Source organism: Carlito syrichta, unplaced genomic scaffold (genome assembly GCF_000164805.1).
Source record: "Carlito syrichta isolate Samal-C Ts95f unplaced genomic scaffold, Tarsius_syrichta-2.0.1 Scaffold314288, whole genome shotgun sequence".
In the NCBI taxonomy this organism is placed as follows: Eukaryota; Metazoa; Chordata; class Mammalia; order Primates; family Tarsiidae; genus Carlito; species Carlito syrichta.
Genome location: NW_007258384.1, coordinates 433,013 through 457,581, shown reverse-complemented (window position 1 = coordinate 457,581; position 24,569 = coordinate 433,013). Strand labels below are relative to the sequence as shown.

The window sequence follows — 24,569 nt, the reverse complement described above, 5'->3', positions numbered from 1 at the left end:
TTCTTTCTGAAGGTTGATCCTTTCTGGGTTCTGAAAAAAAAAACCTACCAAATTATTTCTTCCTGTAAGTCTTCCATCACCGACACTACCATGGGTAAATGGAGTATAATGCTTACTCCTTGATTGCTATGATTTGCTACCCAAAGGACAAGAGGTAAAATCATTGGAAAATAATAAATCTCCATTGATTCAGCCTGATCTTCCTTCATTATGGATTTTCTTCTGAATCATTTTTCCTATATATTGAGAGGGCAAAGGAAAAGTCCTTGTCACTTTCACCCTGCACTTCATTGATGGTACCATGCATATGATCAGAAGCTGCTTAAAATGTGGGCAATGGAATCAAAAACCTTGAGTTCAAATTCAAACTTCATATTTATTTATTTTTTTTATTTTTATTTTTTTTTTTTTTTTGAGTTGGAGTCTCACTCTGTCGCCCAGACTGGAGTGCAGTGGCCGCTTCCGGCCACTGCAGCCTCGGCGTGCTGGGCTCTGGTGATCCTTCCGCCTCAGCCTTCCGAGTAGCTGGAATTACAGGCATGCGCCACCACGCCCGGCTGATTTTTTGATTTATTGTAGAGATGAGGTCTCGCTGCCCAAGCGGGTCTCGAACCCGCGGGCTCAGGCAATTCTAGAGTGGTTTTTTTAAAGGGCATCATTTATAAATCATTTTTCCTGTGCTGCTTAATTTGTATATTTAAACTTATATGTAATTTATCAATACAGTGAAGGCATTAATGAGTAATAAAGTATAATGAGAAACCATAAAGTTTCAGAATGTGCATTTATTTAGAAAAGCAGTAAATCACAGTGGTTAAGGCATTGACTCTGAAGCCTGTCTACATTTGAACACTGACTGTGTGACCTTGAACAAGTGACTTGACCTTTCTGAGCCTGTTTCTCCATCTGCAAAATGAATATGATCACTATTTATAAATGATGTTTTTAAAATAATTTATAAATAATATCCTTTAAAAAATACTTTTTAATGTCTTCACATGACTGTTATGAAGACTAGAATAGTGCTCTGTAGCTGATAGCTAATAGTATGTATAATTTTTCTGAGGCACAAATTTGAATCAAGTATGAAAGGACACCCCGAGAGTGGGAAGTCATTTTTTATCTTGTTCCTAAACCCTAACACAATGAGAAAGTAGAGGCTGTGTCCTGGAGAAATATATACTCTAGGTAAAGAGTAACGTTGCTGACTTTGTCTTTTTTAGAAACCCAGACTCCTCAAGCATGACCAGTATTGACCCATTGTATGCTCAGTGCATGGTGACCAGGACCCCTCTCAGGGTCTTCAAGAGATCCACAAGTGGTCAACAAGGAAGTCAGGGCAGTCATGTCTACCTGACTGCAACATCTCCAGGGGAAAGGATTTAAGCCAGGGATTCGGGGGCTACGGGGTCACACTCATCTAGAGTGTAAGCCTGCTTCCTGTCTGTGGGAAGTGAACCTTTCTTAAATAAATGTTTTCTTTTTTTCACCTCTTGGTGTGTTGCAATTCTTTGCATTACTTGGATCTCTGGTTACCAGCACGCACCTCCAGCACACCAGCTCTGGAGGTGCTGCACCCCTCCCCATCCATCCATCTACACTCACCCTCTCTGAATCCCAACAATGTGTGCTGTGAAATTGACATGCAGTAGCCTATCACCTGACTTGAGAGACTGGCTACTGCTGATCTGGGAGGGAAAATTAAAAAGTTTAAAATGGTGCTGGGACAGATGGTGATCCCTATGAGAAAAGAATGAAAATAGAGTTCTACCTCAAGATACACAAAAAATGACTACAGACAGAAATAAATTAAGCACTTAAATATAAAAACAAAACTTTTTTAAAAAATTGGAGTCTTACTCTGTCTCTCAGGCTGGAGTGCAGTGGCACTCTAATGGTCGCCTCAGTCTCGACCTGCTGGGCTCCTGCAATCCTTCCACCTCAGCCTTCTAAGTAGCCAGAACTACAGGTGCATGCTAACACACCTGGCTCATTTTTTATTTATTGTAGAGATGAGGTTGTTTTTAGGCCGGACTCAATGGCTCAGCCTGTAGTCCCAGCACTTTGGGAGACTGAGGTGAGTGGTTTGCCTGAGCCCGTGGATTTAAGATCAGCTCTGGCAAACTGGCGAAACCTCATCTCTACAATAAATCAAAAATGAGCCAGGTGTGTTAGCATGCACCTGTAGTTCCGGCTACTTAGAAGGCTGAGGTGGAAGGATCGCCGGAGCCCAGCAGGTCGAGGCTGCGGTGGCCGGGAGCGGCCACTGCACTCCAGTCTGGGTGACTGAGTGAGATTCCAACTCAAAAAAAAAAGTATTTTAGAAGAAAACATAAAAATATGACCTCAGGATAGGAAAAAAATTATTTAAAAAGACAAAAATAGACCAAACTTTTTTAAAGCTATAATAAATTCAAATACATTAAAGTTCATGTTTTTTTTCTGTTCATCATGGCACTATACAAATTGAAAAGACAGGTACAACCTAGAAGAATATATTTGTAACTGACCAAGGATTACTATCCAGAATAAAAGGATGCCTATAAATTGATAAGAAAAAGGCAAAACCAACCTAATAAAAAATGAACAGAAGACCTGAACAGGTACTTCACAGAAGAGGAGACAAGGAAGGCCACCAAATATATGAAAATATGCTGAAATTCATTAACAGACAAGGCAATGCAAGTTAAAATCACAATGAGACCATTTCACAACCATCAAGTTGGTGAAATACCCAGCATAGCAGCAAGATGGAAAGCAATTACCAGAGACTCAGAGGCACTGCAGGCATGTAGGTACAACCACTTGTAAACAATTAGGTGTTCCCAAGTGGAGTTAAAAATGCATCACAGCGGGCTCTGTGACTCAGCCTGTAATCCCACGCCTTTGGGAGGCTGAGGTGAGTGGATTGCCTGAGCCCGCGGGTTCGAGACCCGCCTGGGCAGCAAGACCTCACCTCTACAATAAATCAAAAAATCAGCTGGGCGTGGTAGTGCGCACCTGTAATTCCGGTTACTCGGAAGGCTGAGGAGGAAGGATCACCGGAGCCCAGCAGGCAAGGCTGCGGTGGCCGGGAGCGACCACTGCACTCCAGTCTGGCGACAGAGTGAGACTCCAACTCAAAAAACAAAATAAATGCATCACAATCACCTGGTATGTTTTTAGAAATCTTGATGCCCAGGTTGTACTCAGACAACTACATCAGAATCTCCAGGGGTAAGACCCAGACATCAGTACTGTTTAAAAGATCCAGATGATTTCAGTGTGAGCCAAGCTTTCTAATCAGTGGCATGTCCTGGACATGGCCTTTGCCAGCTTCTCAATGGACACTGAAGTAGAGGAGGCCTGGATTTACTGGGATACTCAGTAGGCTGGGAGTCCATTGAATGAAATCCCATTCACACCACTACATTCAGGAAAGAAGTCCTCTTCCACTTAGAAATCTACCTCTTGTGCTGCATAAAAAAGGTAGTCCTCCAATAAACACTCGTCCCTTTGCACAACCATGATCTCCTTCCCAAACACTGGTTGGGTAGCTCTGCTCAAAGCATACAAAAATTGAGAAGTGATATTTCTGGAGCCAAGGGCTAAGCAAGTCAGGCAGGACTCCTGGGAGATGGAGCTTTAGTGAGAGGTCTAAACTGGATGCAACCAGCAGTTTTCAGCTGACGTTCCCTTTTATGACATCCATAGGATGACTACCCTAGTCATGCAAGCCTGCTTAGCAAGTTAGAGTTTCCTCATTATTTTGTAATAGTTGGTATAAAACATTTTTATTGGACCTGAAATTGAGTTGCATTATCAAGGTATTTTCAACTTAACATTTATCAATGAAAGAAAAGAACTGTTCAATTCTTTAAAAATCACTTTAGGATTGTTATTAAATGGTTTTAACTTTTGTATTACCTTCCTTGAGAGTAATGTTTTCATTAATGGTGACTATCAAGAATTTTTAAAGATTTTCATTTCAAATCTTAACCAGAAATTGCATGTAACTGTTTCAAGAATAAAACCTCATTTTTAAAAAAGTATGTTCAAAAAAGAAAGCTCAGGTTTCTCTTTTTAAAATGCAAAAAGAATCCATGCGGACGTATTATACAAATTCAGTTTCATAATATAATTATGTAATATAAAAATAATTTTGATCAAGACCAATGGACACCCACAAAACCCCCTCCAACTTACTCCCATGTGGTGGACAAGTGCTATCATTTTCTGTGTGTGTCATGATGGGTCACGCATGGCCTTAAAGATAAATTTTTCATGAAACATGTGCAAGAATGTTTTCAGCAGCATTGTCCAAAAAATGAAACACACTAGTAATCCACCCCCAAAGTTCATCACAACAGAATGAATAAATGGTGGTATGTTCATTTGATCAGCTAGAATGCAACAGGGGAAATCAGTGAACTACAGGAATAGGTAAACATGAAAAAAATCTCAAAAGCTAATTCTAAGCAAGGCTTTAAAAAAAGCAAGTCACCTAGGAAAACATACAACGTTCAAAAACAGCCAAAACCAAACAATACAATCTAAAAAGAGAAGATTCGTGATATTTTTAGAAGGATTTATAGCCGTTCAATCAAGTATGCTCAGACCTCAGGGACTTTGCACTTTCTGTTTTTTTCTGCCTAGAATACTGTTGAGAGTTATTGGCTTCTCCTTCACTGCAGTTAGGTTAAGCTCTACCTAATCTGTGAGCTCTTTCCAGACCAGTGAATATAAAATTATACAAGAAAACATGCAATGTACACACATATACACACACCACAGTACAGATACAGGTCGTGTACATATCCCTTTACCCTCCTTATGTGACTTTTCTTCATAGAATGTAACAGCCAACATATATGTATCTGTTTACACTCTATCCCTCCTGCCCAAGGGGGCAGTTACTTATTTCACTTGCTGCTATCTCTCTAGCATCTTAGAATAGTGGATGTACTTACAAGGAGTTTGGTTAAGATTTATTGGATCCAGAGGGACATTTATTTAGCACTTACTTTTTCATAGTCTACCAAAGTCTAGAGCAACAGGTACAAAATTCAGAGTCATCAGCTAGAGTATATAAAAACAAAACTTTTTATTTTGTTCTCAAACTCCAATTTTCACTGGTTGAGAAGATTTACACTTTTCCATTTCAAGATAAATCTTTCCCTTCTGGACTTTTCCTCAGGCTCTCCGTGGGATAGATAGTCAATATGTCAATATAACATTTTATCCCACTCACCACCAGGCCTCTTTTTCCTTCCCTCTTTGGAAGTGAGCTTAGTACCTGGAGCATGGGGAGCTTACCATGTAGTGAAGGGCCCTTGTCTCCTCCTCCATCTAACTCCATCATATGTCACACTTATAACCCTGTGACATATCCTGTTGGGTTTTTGCTCACCAGCATCTGTCCCCACTATAGTCATTGCTAAAATATTCTAGTCCCAACTCCACTCAACTCACTGGAGCTACCTACATCACTGATGATTTTTGTTCTTACTGCAGAGCAGGTCCACCACCTATTAATCCTTCTTGGGAGCTTGGGCAACTTTCAGACACTCACCTATACCACTCTAGAATTGCAAGAGATCTGGGAGGGAGGATGCAAAGGTTTTCACTCTGGACACTGCCTGTCACCCCTTCCCCATCTCTACCATACGTGGCATATTGGGCAAAGAGGATTGGTTGTCTCTTCAGGCTACAATCATAAAGAGGATGCTCTGCAGTGTCATCAAACTCAATCTGGAGTTTGTAGACTCTTGAATTAATTGCATTTCGTGCTCGTCACAAAAAATATATGTATTATTTGTGTGATATTGACATTCCCATTTTCCAAAAGATAAAGATAAGGCTTACCACAGCCAGTATGTAATAGAAATTAGATTCAAACTCAACACAAGAACAAAAATGTCATTAAAAACTATGTAATAATGTCAACAACTAACTGAATGCTCACAAAGTGTCAGAACCAATGCTCATCCTAGGGTAGAGAGGACCTGATCCTTTCTCAAGTTTCTACTGGGATCTAAGATTTTGTGTCCTTCTTGAGAATCCTTCTTCCACTAAAAAATCAAACTTTATCCCATATCCCACTGGGGGCAAATCAAGTTCTTACATCATCCTGAATTCCTCCTCATTCTCTAAAAATTCAAAGAACTTTTTATGTCTCAGAAATCTTGACTCTGGCCCTGTTACCAGAGGATTTCATAATAGTTGACTCTGTTCAGACACTGAACAATTCTGAGCCCACCATCTTCCAAAGCAATGGATGACACAGTGGGAGGAGGGCTGGGACAACAACAAATTGAGAAACATCTGTTGTTTTCCTGGAATTTTATCTCAATACAGAAGAACCCATGGCACCCCAAGAGCTTAGGAAATGGCTTTACAAGTTCAGATAATGCTTTATTTACCAAATCCTTTGGGAAATTGACAGAAATATGTTTTTCTCTATAACAGATGTTCACTACCTGCAACTCCTATGCTGTTTTTAATTTAACAATGCTTGAAGGAAATATTTTTACCATCTATTTTACACTTTCCTAATTTGTTCAATGTATATCCAGAGGACAATGACTATCTTTGCAAAACATCAATTATTATCCCATTCTTTCCAACAGCTCTGGAGACTATTATGGGTTAGGGAAGCCAGCAGGATGCCTTGATTTTAACTCATACCAGTTGATCCGCTCTTCTTCCATCTCCTTCCTCTTATCAGCTTCTCTCTCGGCTGCCCCCTTGTTAATCAGTAGTAGTGCCACATACCTACCATACATCTATAATGAGTTGTCTATGCTTCTCCAGGGTGGTCTTTGGACCAGTGGCAGCGGCATTGCCTAGGAACTTTTAGAAATGTAGAGTCATGGACCCCACCCCAGACCAACTGGGTCTGTGCTTTATCAAGATCCCAAGGTGATTCATGGGCACATTAAAGTTAGAAAAGCACTGCTCTAGATTCAGTGCTTTTCAAACCAGGCTGAGCCCCAGACTCACTCGCAAGATTCAGTCTAGACAGCGGTCTGAGCTCCCCATGTGTAATTCTGATTTAAATGGTCTGTGCACCAGCATGTGAGTCCACATTCCTTGGTACAGAATGATTCCCAGTATATGGTGAGCTAGGACACTTGTCCCTCACCCTGCCTCTGGACTGACATTGGGGCAGGAACTCAGAGAGGCAGCTGATAGGAAACAAAAACATCCAAGATGCTTTTATGTCCATAAACCCCATCAGCCCTATTGTTATGGTATATCATCACAGTCGCAGTTACCAGCACCAATTTATCCAGTACAATCCCCAGGTTGTACTCTTATGCCTTATCTCTGTCCACAAAACATCCCTGTGTATATATTCTGAATTAATTTGACCTGCATTGCAATTTTCCATCAGTTAGTAAAATAAGTGTAAACTGGAGCAGGAAGGGCAGATAGAGTGAGATCAGCTTTGGGCTCCCCAAATCCTGCCTAGATTGTTTCCTGTGTCCTGGATCTACACTGCCTGGGTTCAAGTCCTGACTCTGTGTCACTGAACAACATCATACAAGTTATTTCAACTCTCTGTGCCTCAGTGCCCTCATTTGTAATGTGAAGATGATCATAATCGCACCTACTTTCAGGGTAAGTTTAATATATATGTGTATGTGTATATAGTGCTGAGAACCATGGCTAATATATATTATAAATTGCTCAGTAAACCCTCACTATTGTTATAGTTTATTGTCAATAATTTATTATATTACTATCAGTGTATTGATTATCTATCTAAACCCATATAAAAAGCCTAAAACCGCAATATTTCCTTCTAAACCCATCTGTTTTAACTGTGAGATCTTGAGTAAATTTATTTGTCATCTCTGGACCTCAGTTTCCTCATTAGTAAAAAGAGAATAAGAATAGCGCTTGCCTTACAGTGGACTGAGAGTAAAATGCAAAGTGTGTTTTAAAATCACCTAGTGGAATTCCTGGCACTGCGAGCCCTAAGCAAATATAAGCTGCTTTCTCTCCTTTGCCATGAAAATAAAGTCAGTACAACTACATAAAATGTATTATTTTACATGCAGTTCACATTTAAGACGCCAGTCACATGCAACTTCTATTCACCCCTCAGGCCCCAGCTGAAATGTCCCCTTCAGTGATCTCTCCTTAGATTCTCTCAGAGGCCCCATAACTCTATCCTGACTTCTCCTCAAGTACTTGGACCTCTGGCTTGCAACGTGTGTGCTTGTATGTACATCTCCCAACTAGGCTATGCACTCACTGGGGGCGAGTATTATATTTTACTTATATCTATATCCCCAGTACTCCCAGACAGGGCCTGACACAGAGTAGAGAGTATTTGTTGCATGGATGAGTGAATGAATTGGTGGTGGTGGGAAGAAGGGTGAATGAATGAGCACTCAGGAAGCTTCATGGCCCTCTTGCCATGGAAAGATGCAGCGACCTGGGGACAGCTGTTTTCTAAAACTCCTGCTGTATCACAGTTATGCTGGGTGACTTGAACCGCACATTACTGGGTAAACAGTGTATTACTCTATTACAGTGTAAATAATGAACCTATCCTCCTAGGTAGGTACTCAGTCAGAAAATAGAAACAGATTGTGAAAGTTTAGGCAGCTTCAACTCTGTAATGAAGAGTACACACATATTAAGATTGCTCAAAGTTTATGCAAACCTTTCAGGATGGCATCTTAAGTCCTCTCTGATCTGGCTCCAGCCTCCCTTCCCTTATTTCTCCTCCTTCCCTTCACTATCTCCTGAGACCAAGCAGTCCAAGAGTACCTTCCACATGACTCATCACAGTCAATTCCCCTCCTCTGCATTCCTCAGAACACTGCTGTATTTTTGTCTTTGAATTATTATGTATCCATTTTATAGACAAGGAAACTAATGATTAGAGAGATTAATCACTTTGCCCAAACTCACACAACTAGTGAGTAGAACTGAGATTTGAACCTGGACTGTATAACTCCAGAGCAAACGCTCCTGAACATTATGCAAATAAAAGGGATGTTAACTTATTTTAACAGATATGTCAATTACTCTGAAAATAAGTGCTGATGTGCTAGAGCATAAAGCATTAAAAAGGAAAAATGGATGAGGAATTGCCACAAATCATAACTCTTGGTTGCTTCATTAGCTCATCTCTTTTTCAGGTTATTATCATAGGGGCATGATATGTACAAATATTCACATACACACATGCACAGATATAGATATAGATACGGATTACACAGACATAGAGAGATAGAGATCTAGATACAGATACAGGAATAGATACATAGATAGATGCAGATATAGACACAGAAATAAGTAGTGTCAGTTTTAGATTTATAATCTGCATTTCCCTGGACCAGAGTAAAGGTTGGAGTTCAAAGCAGGGTCCAATTGAGACAGGAGATAGCTAGAAAAAGACTAGGTAGACAGACAAGAGGGTCCTCTGGTAACAATGTAGTGAATTCCCAGCAGGCCTCTCAGGCTCAGCATTGGTAAACAAGCTCCCTTAAGCTAGAGCTTAAGTACTCACTGCTGGATTGAAAAGCAACCAATCAGCTCACCATTAGGCCCTTACCTCCTGCCAATTGGTCCTTAATACTGACCAATCAGAATAGCTACAGCTCACAGCTAGTGCTAGCCAAACGGCTTGGACTTAGGTCTTTATAAGCACCAGATTTTCAGTCCTGAAAACCACTTAGGGTCTTTTCCCACTGTGGGGGCTTCTCTGCCCTCTCAGTAAATCCTGCTTTCTCACTTTCCAGCTGTCTGTGTCCCTCATTCTTCCTGGGCATGAGACAAGAACCTCAGCTCTGAAGAGCTGCAATCTGAAGAGCTGCAGAAGATCGCCAGGAGTCAGCTGACCAAGGAGAGCTGCTAGAAGAAGGCGAGAATCTGAAACTGAGACACCCTGGGGCTAGGCTTGCCAGCCCACCGAACCAACAACTATCTCAGGGTTTGGCTTGCCAGCCTATTAGAGCCAACACTCTGGGGGCTAGGCTTGCCTGCCCACCTAATCACAACCTCTCAGGGCTTGGCTTGCCAGCCCATTAGAGTTGACACCTCTGGGGGTAGGCTTACCAGCCCCTTGACGCCACTCTCTGGGGCTTTGCTGGCTGACCCATTGAGCTGATACTCTCAAAGCCCAGGCTGACCAGAAAAATCTGCATCACAATTAACACAAATGATTATTCTTCATTAGCTCTTTTTCCCATGTGCTATTATAGGATTTACAACCCCAAGCAAATCCTCTCCCAGACTGTTTATTTCAGGGAATCCCTTGGGATTTCATAGAAATAAGACTGTGATGGCAAGTAACATGGTGGTATTGAGCTGCTCTTCGCATGTGTTCTGGGTACCTGGGATAAGGCTTACTCAGGCCAACTCAGCTGTCACTGGTATGGCAGTATTTTCCCCAATTTACCAAAACTATCTTGTTTTCCAACGATAAAGCAAAAGAATGCCTATCTTCTTTTTTTAGTTCCCTTAGGACCTAAAGTCTAAAGTCATTTTAGATTGCCTCTGTACCCTTAAGATTTTAGCAAAACCAACTCCTATGAATGGGCTGCTGGCCAGTTCCCAGTGTAGACCTTCTACCCTGTCTTCCAGAATCCTGCCTTATCCAGCACACACTGTCCTCCCTGTGCTCCAGGAATCAGGCTCAAGGTTTGCATTTGACATTACAGTACTCCTGGGTTTTGGTGTGTATGGTAAATTTCTTAAAGTAATAATACCACCTCACACTTTTCATAGTTCTTTTCCAAATAAACAATGCCTGTTTACTTTATCTTATTAATCTTTGTCACCAACCTTGGAGATAAGTAAGGCTGATAGTACTAACTGCCCCAATTTGTAGATAAGGAAACAGACAGGAAACATTAGGGAAACACAGAAAAAAACACACAAAACATGGTCACTGAAGAAAGGCTAGGATCCAGCTTGGTTTGGAATAGGCAAAGAAACCTGAGTAGCCACAAAAATCATGGCTTTCAATTTCAATTACACAAAAGTCTCTTTCCCAGTAGCTTAATTGGGACCAGATGTTCATTTTCTAAGTTTAGGACAAAGTGAAAAGAAAAGCTTTCAAACAAGAGTCAATATGTGGAAGAAGGTTATGATGAAGACAGTGGAATGGGGTTACTAAGGAAAGTTTCAAGCAATGTTTAAGATGAAGATAGGTTTTTCATCTTTCTGGGATTGTTCAGGGCTCCTCTGGAGGAAAATAAATGATTTGACCATAAGAACTCCTTCTTGGGATTTTTTTTTATGTCATCCACAATTCCTAATATGTCCACAAGGAAGCTAGAAAAGCATTTTCCCAACAGTGTTCTGCTTTTAAAAAAGGAGTTCATTTGCTCACATAGCTTTAGGTAATTCTGAGTTAAACTAAATTAAACAGGCTTTATTTTTCTGTGTGTTTTGTTTTTGTAATATTTCTCAAGTTTTTGCTCTTGGGCAATATGAATCTCTACAAAAAGGAATAGTATTCTATATTTCCCCAAATATTTTCCCAGAGCATTTTGTAGGATCCAATTTCACAAAATGCACTTTGGAAAACATTGCCCTTGACCCAATGTGTAGGTATTCCTGTAGCACCAAAACACATTTCCTTTCACAAGAGTTGAGAACAATTCTATCAGTTATATGGATTTTTTGACATTTTTCTTAAAAATTTTATTGTAAAACAAAATGCAAGATCTTTTACCCCATAAGGCAAAGGAAGAAAGAAACGAGTGTGAGTGAGCCATGGAGCCCCAGAAGACCACTCAGAGTTTATGGAGAATGTTAGAGACCTAGAACAGGAAGAAGCAAGAGATGTGAAAGAGGACTGCCTTGAACTGTAAGAATGATGAATTTCATCCAAGGTGACCTCAGTTTTCAAAATCCCTAATTTCTCTTACCTGGCATTTTTACCTGGAGTCTTCTAAGGCACATCTCTGTCCTCAGCAACTCTTTTATTTTGGCCCTGCCAAGGTCTAACCGGGAATCCTCTCTTAGGTAAAACCTTGTGAAGAATAGAGGTAGAAAGGCAGAGAATCTGTCCTTGGGGTTGCTGCAATGGAATACCTAGGGATTTAATTGCTCCTGGCATCCAAGCACAAATTCCAAGTCTTCGCCTTCACGGCTGCCAAGTCCTGTGCTCTTTTATCTGGTCTAGCCATGTTGTGGACTAAATTGTGTTCTCCTAAAAGTAACATGTTGAAGCCTTAACCCTCAATGTGACAATATTTGGAGAGATGCCTTCATGGAGGCAATTAAAGTTAAATGAGGTCATAAGGGTAGAGTCCTAATTCCATAAGACTGATGTCCTTATAAGAAAGGGAAGAGACACCAGAGCATGTTCTCTCTCTCTCTCTCTCTCTCTCTCTCTCTCTCTCTCTCTCTCTGCACATGGAGAAGAAAGACCACATGAAGACACAGAGAGAAAGTGGCAATCTGCAAGTCATGGAGAATGGTCTCAGGAGAAACTAAACTTTCTGACACATTAATCTTAGACTTTCAGCCCACAGGACTGTGAGAAAATCGATTTCTGTTGTTTAAACCACCCAGTTTGTGGTATTTTGTTGACACCCCAAACTAAGACAGGTCATAAAGATGCAAACAGATCCACTAGACAATTAAGAGAAAATCTTAATGCTATAAAATTCCTCTTAAGTTTTTTTAAAGAAATACATTTCTGGGACACCTTACACCCCATTGATTACTCCTTACTCCATTGCTTCTATATTTCAAAGAGAAGCTTCTCTTCCCGCTGCCTTTGGGCATCCTGTAGAATAATGATTATCAACAGGAGAGACGTGACCTAACATCAACTATAGATTCCCTAAGGGGCCAAGGAACACAGGCAGAGAATTTTATTTTCTTGATGTCTCTGCTCCCCTATACAAAGAGGGGTTAATGGAGAAAGGACTTACCCCACCCAACAAAATTGCCATAACATCATGTTAGCGACCTTCCAGTGGCTACTGCTCAATGCACAGCACCTGCTGCCAACTGACACAGCACAAACCCTGACATTTGGCAGCAGTCATTTGTCTTACATACATCATCCTATTTTCACAAGCAACTGGAGCTGCCAAAAGGCTCAGTGAACAAACACAGCATGGCAGATGCCATGATGGGCCCAGAGTACAAGGCCCTGGAAAGGGGACTGGCAGGCAGACACACCTTCCCACGTCCCAGCAGGCAGAGAAAAGGCGACAGACACAAACTGAGCTGCATGTTAATGTCTCCAAAGTTCAGAGAACAGAACTAGGAGACACAGGAGGAGAAATTAGTATGGAAGTGTTTTAGAATGAAGCAAAACACTTGTCACCACTTCAATCACTGAGTAGATCTTTCAGATTACTTAAAGGCAAAGGCAGCCTTATAAACTAGGTACAAACACATCAAATATGTTTTTAACTGGAAAGAATAATCTAGGGATATTTTAAATGCTTTAAATAATGGAAAGATTTATTTTTAAAGAGAAGGAAGGAAAATGGCTAATTGGATTCTTTTGAATGAAGGACTAAGAAAACATATTTTCCATAATTATTGGTAGCATCTTGCCCATGGACACACAAGTTGCCAGGAGTCCTTCAAAGAGTATGTGAAACTACTTCATGTTTTGTTCCACCTTTTGGCTACATTCTCTATGCTGCCATCTTGCCACCAGGAGCTTTTCAAAATGCAGAACAATTCACTTCTTCCCCTCAATTAATCATGACAGTGGCTCTTTGCTTTCTTTCTTTTTATTTTATTTTTTTTATTTTAAAGATGTTTGGTACAATTCAAGATTAGTTATGCAAGTGGTCATCATACAGGTAAAATTTGGATCTCCCTTTGGTCCCCACTCCACCTGGTTTGAGATAAGGAACCCTTATTGATGTTATGACCAACACTCCTACTTCCCCTGGCAGTTTCCAGCTACTGTACAGTCTCAAATCATCAGCATGGTCTATGAGTTCCTTCATGATGGCTTTTGGTCCACTTCTCTGTCTTCCTCTCCTGCCCTCAGGCATCGTTCTACACTCTCCCCAACTTTGCACATGTTGTTTTTTCTTCTATTCTACTGAGTTAATTGTGATACTTTTTTTCAAGATTTTGGTCCAAACTATCCTTCTTTTCAATGCTTCCCTGATGCCCCTAGGCAGTGTTCCTCACTACCCCCAGGATACTCTGAGCATTCCCCTGTGACAATGTCAGTATTTGGCATTATGATTACTTGATAGAATGTTGTGGCACATGTTGAGATGGTCATTTAGAAGACAGGTACTTTTATTATTTCTTTTTGAATCTCTTTGATGCCCTCTTAGTCAAGCATATCATCTGTTGACCTAGAAAAATATTTTTCTATTAAAATATACAGAAACAAACAAAAAAAGTAAGATGATTCATAAAATATCCCTAAGTTTACGAAAAAGGTAATGTTTTCTGAAAACCTAGAAGATTATATATCTAAAAATAACTCTCAAAAACAAAAGAGAAGGGAAGGAAGGAAGACAAAAGAAGGAAAGGTAGGAAGTGATGAAGGGAAAAAGAAAAAATTTAGCATATATTTGCTTAGTATCTTCAAAAAGACATAGAAGTCGTGGCCTAGAGGAAAAATGACCAGGGAGCCATCAGGATAGAAGAGGTCAAGATGAAAGAAGAGATGTGATAGAAACTTGTGGAACTGAAAAAAAGGTAATAAATTACAAAATGCAAGAGCAAAACCAAGACTGAATTTTGGCCATAAAATGTTACTTCTCACTGGGAGCAGTGGCTCAAGCCTGTAATCCCAGCATTTTGGGAGGCCAAGGCGAGAGGATTGCCTGAGTCCAGGAGTTCAAGAACATCCTGGGCAACTTCTCAAGACCTCGTCTGTACAATAAATTTAAAAATTGCTGGGTGTGGTGGCGCATGTCTATGGTTCTAGCTACTTGGAAGGCTGAGGCAGAAGGATCACCTGAACCTAGCAGGTCGAGAATGAGGTGGCCGTGAGCATGCCACTGCACTCCAGCCTGGACAACAGAGTAAGACACCAACTCAAAAAGAAAAAAGTTGCTTCTCATAGTACAGTCATGTTTCCCACCCTGTCCATCAGGCCCTGGCTTCTTTCTCCTGCCAGTATCTGCTGCCAGAGTCCCATCAGGTCCTCCACTCATCCCTCCCTCATTATGACACCTACAATTTCTAATCCCTACTGTCTAGAAGAATCTCAGCAGAGGTGGTGAGTAACAAGAAGGGTGTGTAATTAGCCTTCTTGGGAAAGTAACCTGCTGGATCTTGGTGACTGGATGCCACAAAGCTGAAGAATATAAGTCATCAAAGTCAGAGAAAAGAAAACAAAACATCAATAGTAGTGAAAAAAAAAACAGAGACAAGGATTTATTTCCTTCATAAAATGTACATTTTGCTTTTTTAAGATAATAAAAATTATATGATAAGCATAAGAAAATTTTGGAAATACCCCAAACAAATATTAAAAAGTAGAAAACAACCCCCAAATTATAACTGCCAAAAGCTATGATCTATATATTTTAAATAACTTTCCACTCTAACATACAAAAATAACATACTTTCCATACACTAATATACATACTTTCCATACACTAATATACATACCCTAAATCACTTCAAGTCCCTGTTGAATATTTTATATTAGAATAAAGAAATCTAGCTGCTTTAAAAGATAAGCCCAGGAAACCGCATCTTGTTGATAAAAGTGCATTGCTTTCTCAGACCACAGACCATTGCGATCAACAGAAATTCCACTTGTCACTGTAAGCTCCCTTCCAGCTTGTGATACTAGGAACTTGGAGGCAATTATCTTTAACATGTCTCCCAGGTCACAATGTCACCAAGGCAAAGAAATGAAGAACAGAAGTCAACATGAACTTCTGTGAGCCAATCACTTTTGCACATATTGCATTGACGTAATGTCAGTAACATAGGGTTCCACCTAATTGAAAAGGGGTTAGGATATGCAATTCAGTTTTGTGTTCAAAATAACAGGAAACACACAGATATTGGGGAGTATTAGCAGTCTTTAGAATGTATGGGAGTTTTAAAATATGTCCACAAACTCTCTGCTACTCCTCCCTTCAGAAGGTGGAATCTAATTTCCCTCTCCCTGGGTGTAGGCTCAAATTCTAATATGATTCAGTTCTAATAATAGAAATATGGCAGAAGTTGATAGCATTATGACTTCTGAGATTAGGTTACAAAAGGTATCACAGCTTCCTCCTTGCTACCTCTCTCTCTATCTTTTTTTTTTTTTTTTTTTCCGAGTCAGGTCTCACTCTGTCACCCAGGCTGGAGTGCAGTGGCATGATCACATCTCACCACAACTTCAACCTCCTGGGCTTGGATGATCCTTCCACCACAGCCTCCTGAGCAACTGGGATTACAGGCACACAATACCACGCCCAGTTAATTTTTTGATTTTTTTTTTTTGGTAGAGACAAGGTCTTGCTATGTAGCCCAGGCTGGTCTTGAATTCCTGTGCTCAAACAATCCTCCCACCTAAACCTCCCAAAGTGCTGGGATTACAGGCATAAACCACCATGCCTGATCCTCTTTTTTTCTTGAAACACTCTGAAGAAACACCAGCTGCTATGTCATGAACACACTCAAACAGTCCTGTAGAGAGGTTGAGGTGATATGGAATTTAAGACTCCTGCAATAACAAGCAACAAGCTGAGACAAGTTTTCTGTTAGAAGCCATGTAAGAGGACTAGCTTAGAAATGTATCCTCCAGCCCTTCAAACTGTCAGATGACCACAGCTCCAGCCAATTTCATGACTGCAACTTCATGAGAGACCCAAGCCAGAAACACCCAGCCAAGACTCTTGGATTCTGATACACAAAAACTATGTGAGATAATACAGTACTTTTTTGTAACAACTTATTATTCAGCAATAGATAATTAATGCAACATAGATAGACACATATAACATAAGACTAGGCAAATATCACCTTACCACTAAGTGAGGCTTTGAATCCAGATCCCAGTGTGGAACCCTTCATGGAAGCTCTATGATTCTCTTGCATACTTGGCAGCTATGGGATTTAGAGGCAAAGTCAATAGAGATGCTGTCTTATGCATTTCCTTTACCTCTAGACTCATATCTTTGCCCCATCACTGCCACTCGAATGACCAGATAAGACCAATCAAGGATAAACAGGCCAAGGGAAAACAAGGAAGAAATGAGGAGTCTGACTCTGACCAACAGGCCCCAGGAGGTGGAGAAGGGGAAGAGAAAGCAGCTTTCAGGGGAGGCAGCCTCTCACCCCTTTTAGGGAAGTAGTTTTAAGAGAAAGGAGAGCAAATTTGCAGAGAGAGAAAAAGCAAAAAGGAAAACTTTTCATTCTGACCTAGAATCTAAACCTATTTCCTTTTTTCTCAAAATTCTCCACCTGCAAGTGCTCAGATTCATTAAATATCTGTATACTCAGATCCATTCACATTAGAATTCCTCTGACCTGGAGGGGGCGGGTTAATACAGAGCAGCCTTTTCTCCCTGTTCTTCTTCCCTGGAGGCCAAATAGTGTTATTTCCTGGCCTCCTAAGGCTATCTTTCTCTACTTTCTGATAATAAAGACTTGAGTCTGCTCTAATTTTCATTTCTAATAATAGCCTGTTTTCTCGAGCTCATTTTCACTTAATATCATACTCTACTCAAGTATGATATAGAGTTACTCAAACAAATAATCACCAAAGTGTTTCCAAATTGAAACCCTATTAAGTTGGATTTAATCGACAAAGTATTTAGAGCATTAATTGTTTATACACAGCAACAGACATTAACTGTGTGAGTTTATCAATGTCTGAAGTTGTCTAACATTCTTAAATTATTTTTTTAATAAATTGAAACTGTCTCCTTTTATTGAATTTTCACTAATTATTTCCATCTCAACAAATAGCTCATGTTATGCTCTGGGTAAATTATCAACAAATCCTGAATTTATATAGCTCAAATTAAAGAAATGCTTCACCAGCAACAGCTATTTGGCTACTGCCCAGCAGTAAATTTACTTCTTATTTAAAATATTAATTTGCCTGGTATGCCTATTCCTGTGGATGGATAAATGGATGGATAGATAGACAGATAAAGAGATAGATAGATGATAGACATATATAGATATAAATAAGGGGGGGGAGAGAGAATCTGGGTGTGCAGAAATGGAAGGCTGAAACTCACAAGAGACAGAAAGTCATTACTGCTTGGCAGAAAGTAGAGCACACTAGGATCTGAGACCTGGTTCTACGTCCTGCTCTGGCACCTGGAACTTTTTCACCCAAAGAAAACAACTAGAACCATTCTGCAAATGCATTTCTTTGTCTGTGGCACTCAGATTCGGGTCTGAATCTATGTCTGGATCCATACTGGAACATCTCCACCCCCTGCCCTGTCAGTAGTGTTGAATACTTAAATGAGATGTCTTAGTCATTTGTAGTAGCTATAACAGAATATCATAGACTGGGTGGTTTAACTAACAAACTTTTATGTCTCACAGTTCGGAAGACTGGGAAGTCCAAGGTAAAGGTGCCAGTAGATCCAGTGTCTGGTGAGGGACCTCCTCCTGATTTGCAGATGACTACCTTCTCACTGTATCACCATATAATAGAAAGAGAGAGAGAAGAAGTTCTCTTGTACCCCTTCATATAAGAGCATTCATCTTTTCACAAGGGCTCAACCTAATTATCATAACCTAATTACCACCCAAAGGTCCCATTTACCATCAAATTGGAGATTAGGGTTTCAACATATTAATGGTAGGGTTTGGGGATAGGGGCACAAACATTCAGTCCATAACATTAAATCTGTATTAGTCAAGGTTCTCCAAAGAAACAAAACAGGAGATGGATGGATAGATAGATGATAGATAGATAGATAGATAGATAGATAGATAGATAGATAGATAGATAGATAATTTGTTGTGAAGAATTGGCTCACACAGTTATGGAGACTAAAAAGTCCCACAATATGCCATCTGCAAGCTAGAGACGCAGGAAAGCTTGTAATATATATCATACTCCATTTTATCCTTGTCTGCATTTTCTAGAATAAACTCAAGCTCCCACTAAAGTAAAAGTAAATTTTGAAAGTGACTTTCATGCCTCTGAGGACACGATCATCTTAACTGTGATCAGATACTCTACCATGCTTGGTCCTAGATTAAAACCATCAATAGAACAAAACTGTCCACTCTCTCCTCTGTTCTCCCTTGTAGGATGTTGAAATGACCTTTACCTTCCCTCTAGCACTAAGACATCCACGGGGCCTACCCAAAACCACTAAATCCTCATCATTTCACCAAGTCCACCCAGAGCTATAATATATATAACACATAAGAATATAATGCACAGTTATATTCTCTCCTAGGATGCCCCGACTCCCATCTCTCTTAATACATTGATTGTTAAATAGAGCATGTTCCCTATCCATCTTTCCTCACTTTATCCTCTACTCACCTGTGACACAGCATTTTGGTCAGAGCATCATTGAATGAATCACAAACTGTGAGAGAGTTTCCACTTCACAAATAGTTTTCAGTGTGGGTGGTACCTTACCTTAGTGGATTTGTCAACTGCTTTTTCAGGCTCAGGAATCATGGCAACCTTTGCAGCATAGAGCTCAAGAAAAATTAGCCAAGAAACCCATTAATGTAGCATAAAATTGCAAATGTGCTCTGGGCAGACAGAGGAGAAAGCAGATGTCTAACGCCAATAAAGTGATTCACAGGCACCTGGATGTCCTTAGAGGCCCAGGCTCCAAAAATAATTGTATCATCATTGCAACCGTTTGTATCAACAAAATTAGTTTTGCATTGGCCAACAAAGCAAATGTTCAAAGATGATCTCTAACTTACATAATGCAGTTTAGATTTTGAGGAAAACTAAAGGTGCCAGTAGATCCAGTGTCTGGTGAGAGGCCTCCTCCTGATTTGCAGATGACTACCTTCTCACTGTATCATCATAGAAAGAGAGAGGAAGAACTCCAGAAGAATGTGGTTTATCACTTCTATGCAACTGAATAAACACACTGGTCACTTTAAGATTCTTTTCCAGACAGCACATTCGACTGTCTCACAGATCTGTCTCTTGCTTCAACAGTGTTTGGATGGAATCGACCTGGGGATTCCCTCTCCTCCAGCCTCCCACTGCCCTCCAATCTCCTCTCCACTTACAATGTCTGAGACCACTTTGTCGGCTACCTAGTGTTTCTGGAACCAGCGAACACTGTTTTTGCCGTCGGCTCCTTCTTGCCGACCAACCATGAGCTCCAGGTTCACCAGAATTATGCCACCGAGGTGGAGGTAGCTGCCAACCACCTGGTCACTTTGCATCTGCAGGCCTCCTACACACCTACCTCTTTCTGAGCTTCTATTTCGACCGCGATGATGTGGCTCTGGAAGGCGTGGTCCGCTTCTTCCGCAAATTGGCCGAGGAGAAGCACGAGGTCGTGAGGGTCTCTCGATGGTGTAAAACCAGCAGGGCAGCCGCACCCTCTTCCAAGGTATCCAGAAGCCATCTCATGATGAGTGGGGTAAAACTCTGGACACCATGGAAGCCGCCATGGCCCTGGAGAAGAACCTGAACCACGCCCTTTTGGATCTTCATGTCCTGGGAGCTGCCGGCACAGGACCCCCCACCATCTCTTGATTTCCTGGAGAACCACTTCCTAGATGAGGAAGTAAAACGCATCAAAGAGATGGGCAACACCTGAACAACCTTCGTAGACTGGCTGGGTCCAAGGCTGGGCTGGGCAAGCATCTCTTCAAAAGGCTCACCCTCAAGCGGGACCCTCACCCCAGTGACCTCTGAGGAGCTCCTCTCAAAGTATTAGGTCTTCTGCCTGAGCCTCTTCCTCCAGCCATTAGGCAGTTTTTTAACCACCCTGGAGCCCTCTCCCAAAATGGAAATAAAACTTTCTGCAGCAAAAAATAAAAATCCTTCCCCACAAGCTCACCAAGTAGGTACCATCCTCTTGTCCTGGGTTCCAGTCTCATCAGGAAAACCTCCTAGCCATCCATGCCCACTCATCTACTCTAAGTCTTCATTCAGTGCATTTCCCAATGGTTACTAGAGATATATTTATTGGAAACCACCCCAAAAGCAGGTGACTTGTAATGGATTTGCGGAGTCTGGCTTCTGCTCACTGCTGCAATGAGCTTATTACTCTTTATTGCCATTTTCACTACTGCCACCCCAAACAATGTATTCGTTCAAACTGGATTTGTTATCATCACATCAAATGGTGGTGTCCTTTTGAGAGTCCTAGAAGGATGAGTATGTCACATTAGAGAGTAGAGATTGAAGTCGGGCTTTGGTCATTTTCTCACCCTAAGTAAGAGCAAGTTCTCAACTGCTGGACTCCAGCCCAGGAGAATGGGGAAAGACTTGGGCTTTGTGGCTGTGCAGATTTCTCCATCTCCACTCCCCTTTTCCATCCTGTGTGAGCTATTGACGTCTGTGGCAGCTCTCATGTACAACCCAAGTCTCCCTTCAGGAATGAAGGACTCATTTCCCCAACTGTTCAGTGGGCTACTGGCCAGCTGCCTTCAGCTCTAAGTTCTCCTGAGGAGGTGCCTCGCCCAGGAAAGCCCTTATCCAGTGACTGGTCCACATGAGGCTATAAAGACCCTGCCCCTCCACACCCATTGACGACCATTCTGAAGAGCCATCTCTGCTTCAAATCTCCCTGTGAGGGTGGCTAAGGCCTGCGTTGAGACTGCATTTCAGCCAAATGAACTCCTTCCTCTGCCCACTCCCGCCTCCTTCTCTTCCCCCTGTAGGTACTGATCCCAGGAACACTTCCAAAAATACTTCCTGCCTATGAATCTCCATCCCAGAGTCTGCTTCCTACGACAGTGACCCACCCCATAGCCCCTCAGCCCATCTCTAAGTTCCCTTAAAACTGTAGAAGAATCAGACAATCTCCCATCTCAAGCATCTGCTGCTTTTGGCTTCTCTCCCTGGGGCTTTCTCAACTGGCATAATCTGGAGAGGGTGGAATTGTGTGGTGAAATGTCCCTGCCTCCCCCTGCTTGGGAAGGGCAGTTCTAAGGCATAGAAAGGTTAAGTTGCTTTCCACAGTCTCACAGCCAATCAGCTAAGAGCTGATTCAAATCCAGGCCAGATTAACACCCCAACTCCTAGCCAGGAGGCAAGAGGCCTTTGAAACGTGTACATGCCCATGCAAGCAAATTCTAGTCAGCATGGGGTCTATGATGTGAAGAGTAGAAACAAAATGGGCTTTGTGTATTTCAGGGATAGGAATGACAGTGGATGGGAGAAAAAGAATTAGCAGACTCCCAAAAGCTGTAGCAGCAGAAAATAGGTTGAGGAGGTCAGAGAAGGAGAAAAAATAAACACACAATCTTCAAGGTCAGCAGACAACCCTTGAAAAATGTGTTTGGTACCATTCTACATGGACTGAATATGAGCTGTCCTGGAGGGGTGAGGAGGGTTGTGGATTCAATACTGTGCCACTCAGCTGTCACTGCTCTACCAGTATTTATTGAATGCACTTGAGTTGGAGACAGGGAGGTCACCACAGAAGGCAGAGACCTTGCCCCCAGAGAGCATGTACATTAGTGGGGAGTTGGGGATCTGGCAGTAAACAAACTGGCAAATTATAGATGTCCCAGAGTCATAAGAACTATTAAAATAATTGCAGTGGAAGTGTATTGATAGAGAGCAGTGGTAAGTGCTGCCTCAGTTTAAACAGTGAGGAAGCCTTCTCAGGAAGGTCAGATCCAGAGAACTGCAGAAAAGAGAGACAAAGTATTCTGGAGAGGGAGCAGCCAGCACTGTACTTGTGCAAGGCTCTCAGAGAGAAGCAAGCAGGCCAGCATGAAGCCCCAGAGTAGAGCTCTAAGAGATGAGGTCAGTCCCTGCCCCTTAAATAAAGACATTTTTTAAAATGTAATAACATCCCAACCTGGGAAAGTTTAAAGCTCTCCCCCAGATTTTTCAAATTCTTATGGATCTTACATTCCCCAAGTCCGGCTGCTTCCAGCCCTTCTGTCTTCCTTTGCTGTGTTAGTGTCACCTGGTGACAACCAAGAGTGGGCCTATCACAGTTTTCTACAAGGAACTAACCACAACAAGCCATGTAATAACCAATTATATTTATTAAGATTTGGAGGTACATGAGAGAAAGATCACCTTATCCAGTCCACAATGCTCTGCCTTCTCACTCAGTCCCTTACCCCTTCTCCTCTTCTCTTCCTCATCTTTCTCCCACCTCCACTTCCACCAAGACTGTTCTTTTACCTCCATTATAAATATCCATGCCGTTCCCTTCTTCTACCCTGGAAACTATTTCTACCTCAAGTGAAAGTCTTAAAAACATCTCTCAATAAAAGTAGATCTCCCTAAGAGAGGTTCTAGAACAACTGCTAAGAGAATAAAATGTCCTCTATCCTGTTCCTCCTACCTGGGCAGGTATGTGGGTAACAGTATGGAAACCTCAAGACTTCAGGACAGGAAAAGCATCAACTCCCAACCACCAGGATCAGCTAGCGCATAGACCGGCATGATTATGTGCTAATTTCTTCTAAAGAAAAAAAATCAGGTCAGCTATAAATGGAGAGGACAGGAGCACTGTGATGCCCATAAATTTCTGTTGGGTTTCCTAGGGAATGATCTATGTTGCAGAGGTGTGGCAGTGCCCTTGGAACACAGACAGCCATTTAACAGAGCGGGTTCGACTTGCTATACCAATAAATACAAGCATTGCTTTAATGCTGGGACTGGGGAGGGTATGTGTTTAGTGGGGTGTTTTATTTTTCTTTTGTAACCTAGATTTATTTGTAAGGTAAGAAGTGGTCTTCAGAAAGTAGACAGACCCTAGGTAACCATAAATATTCCCCAGCCTATGATATCATTCCAACAAAATTTGTTTTCCCTCCTTCTTCATTCCCCCTCCTTTCCACCTTGGAGGTGCAGTTGTAATGAAAATAGCTACCCTTTATTGCACTCCTAATACACACCAAGACATTTTCTCTAATCTTTATAGTAACAAGACCATTAATAGTATACTATTTCCATTTTGTAGATGAGAAAACTGAAGCTCAAGGAAGTTGCTCAAGGCCCTATAACTAAACCAGGGAAGTACCTGAGTCCTTCTGAATTGATTTCCTGTTGGCTTTGGCCTTTCCCAATGCCTTTGGCCTTTCTTGATTCCCAGAAAGGAATAAAGGTCTCTGTGTTCTAAAAATAGCTTTTGCAAGAACAGCCCTAAAACAGCCCCTCAGTTGAGCTAGTTTCTTGGTAAAACCAGGGTGATCAGGTCACTAATATGTACTGATTGCCTTCCATGTGACCTCAGTATCTAGAAGAAGCATGGTGCAGAGTGCAGGGCAAATGGTTGGATGGGGGTGTCCTAAAATAAGATATTGGGCTCCACCCTTCCAAAACTTAATGTCTAATGAACTTTTAAATATGACTTCTTGACTTTATTAAGCTGTCAGAAAAATCTGGGAACAAAAAAGACAAGTTTCTCACCCCGTACACATCCTTATACTCTCCGCATCCCATTCTTTATAGCTTACATTGAGGGCAGGTTGACTATTACTCTGTCCCAATTCTTCCTCTTTTTGCTATCGTGAGGATTCAA

General features: G+C 41.3%; 1 pseudogene; it reads right to left on the bottom strand.

Annotated features, from left to right (window-relative positions):
* The window catches only part of LOC103273851, a 147,428-nt pseudogene extending 127,136 nt beyond the window's left edge, over positions 1-20,292 (bottom strand).
* Between the last annotated feature and the right edge of the window lie 4,277 nt (positions 20,293-24,569).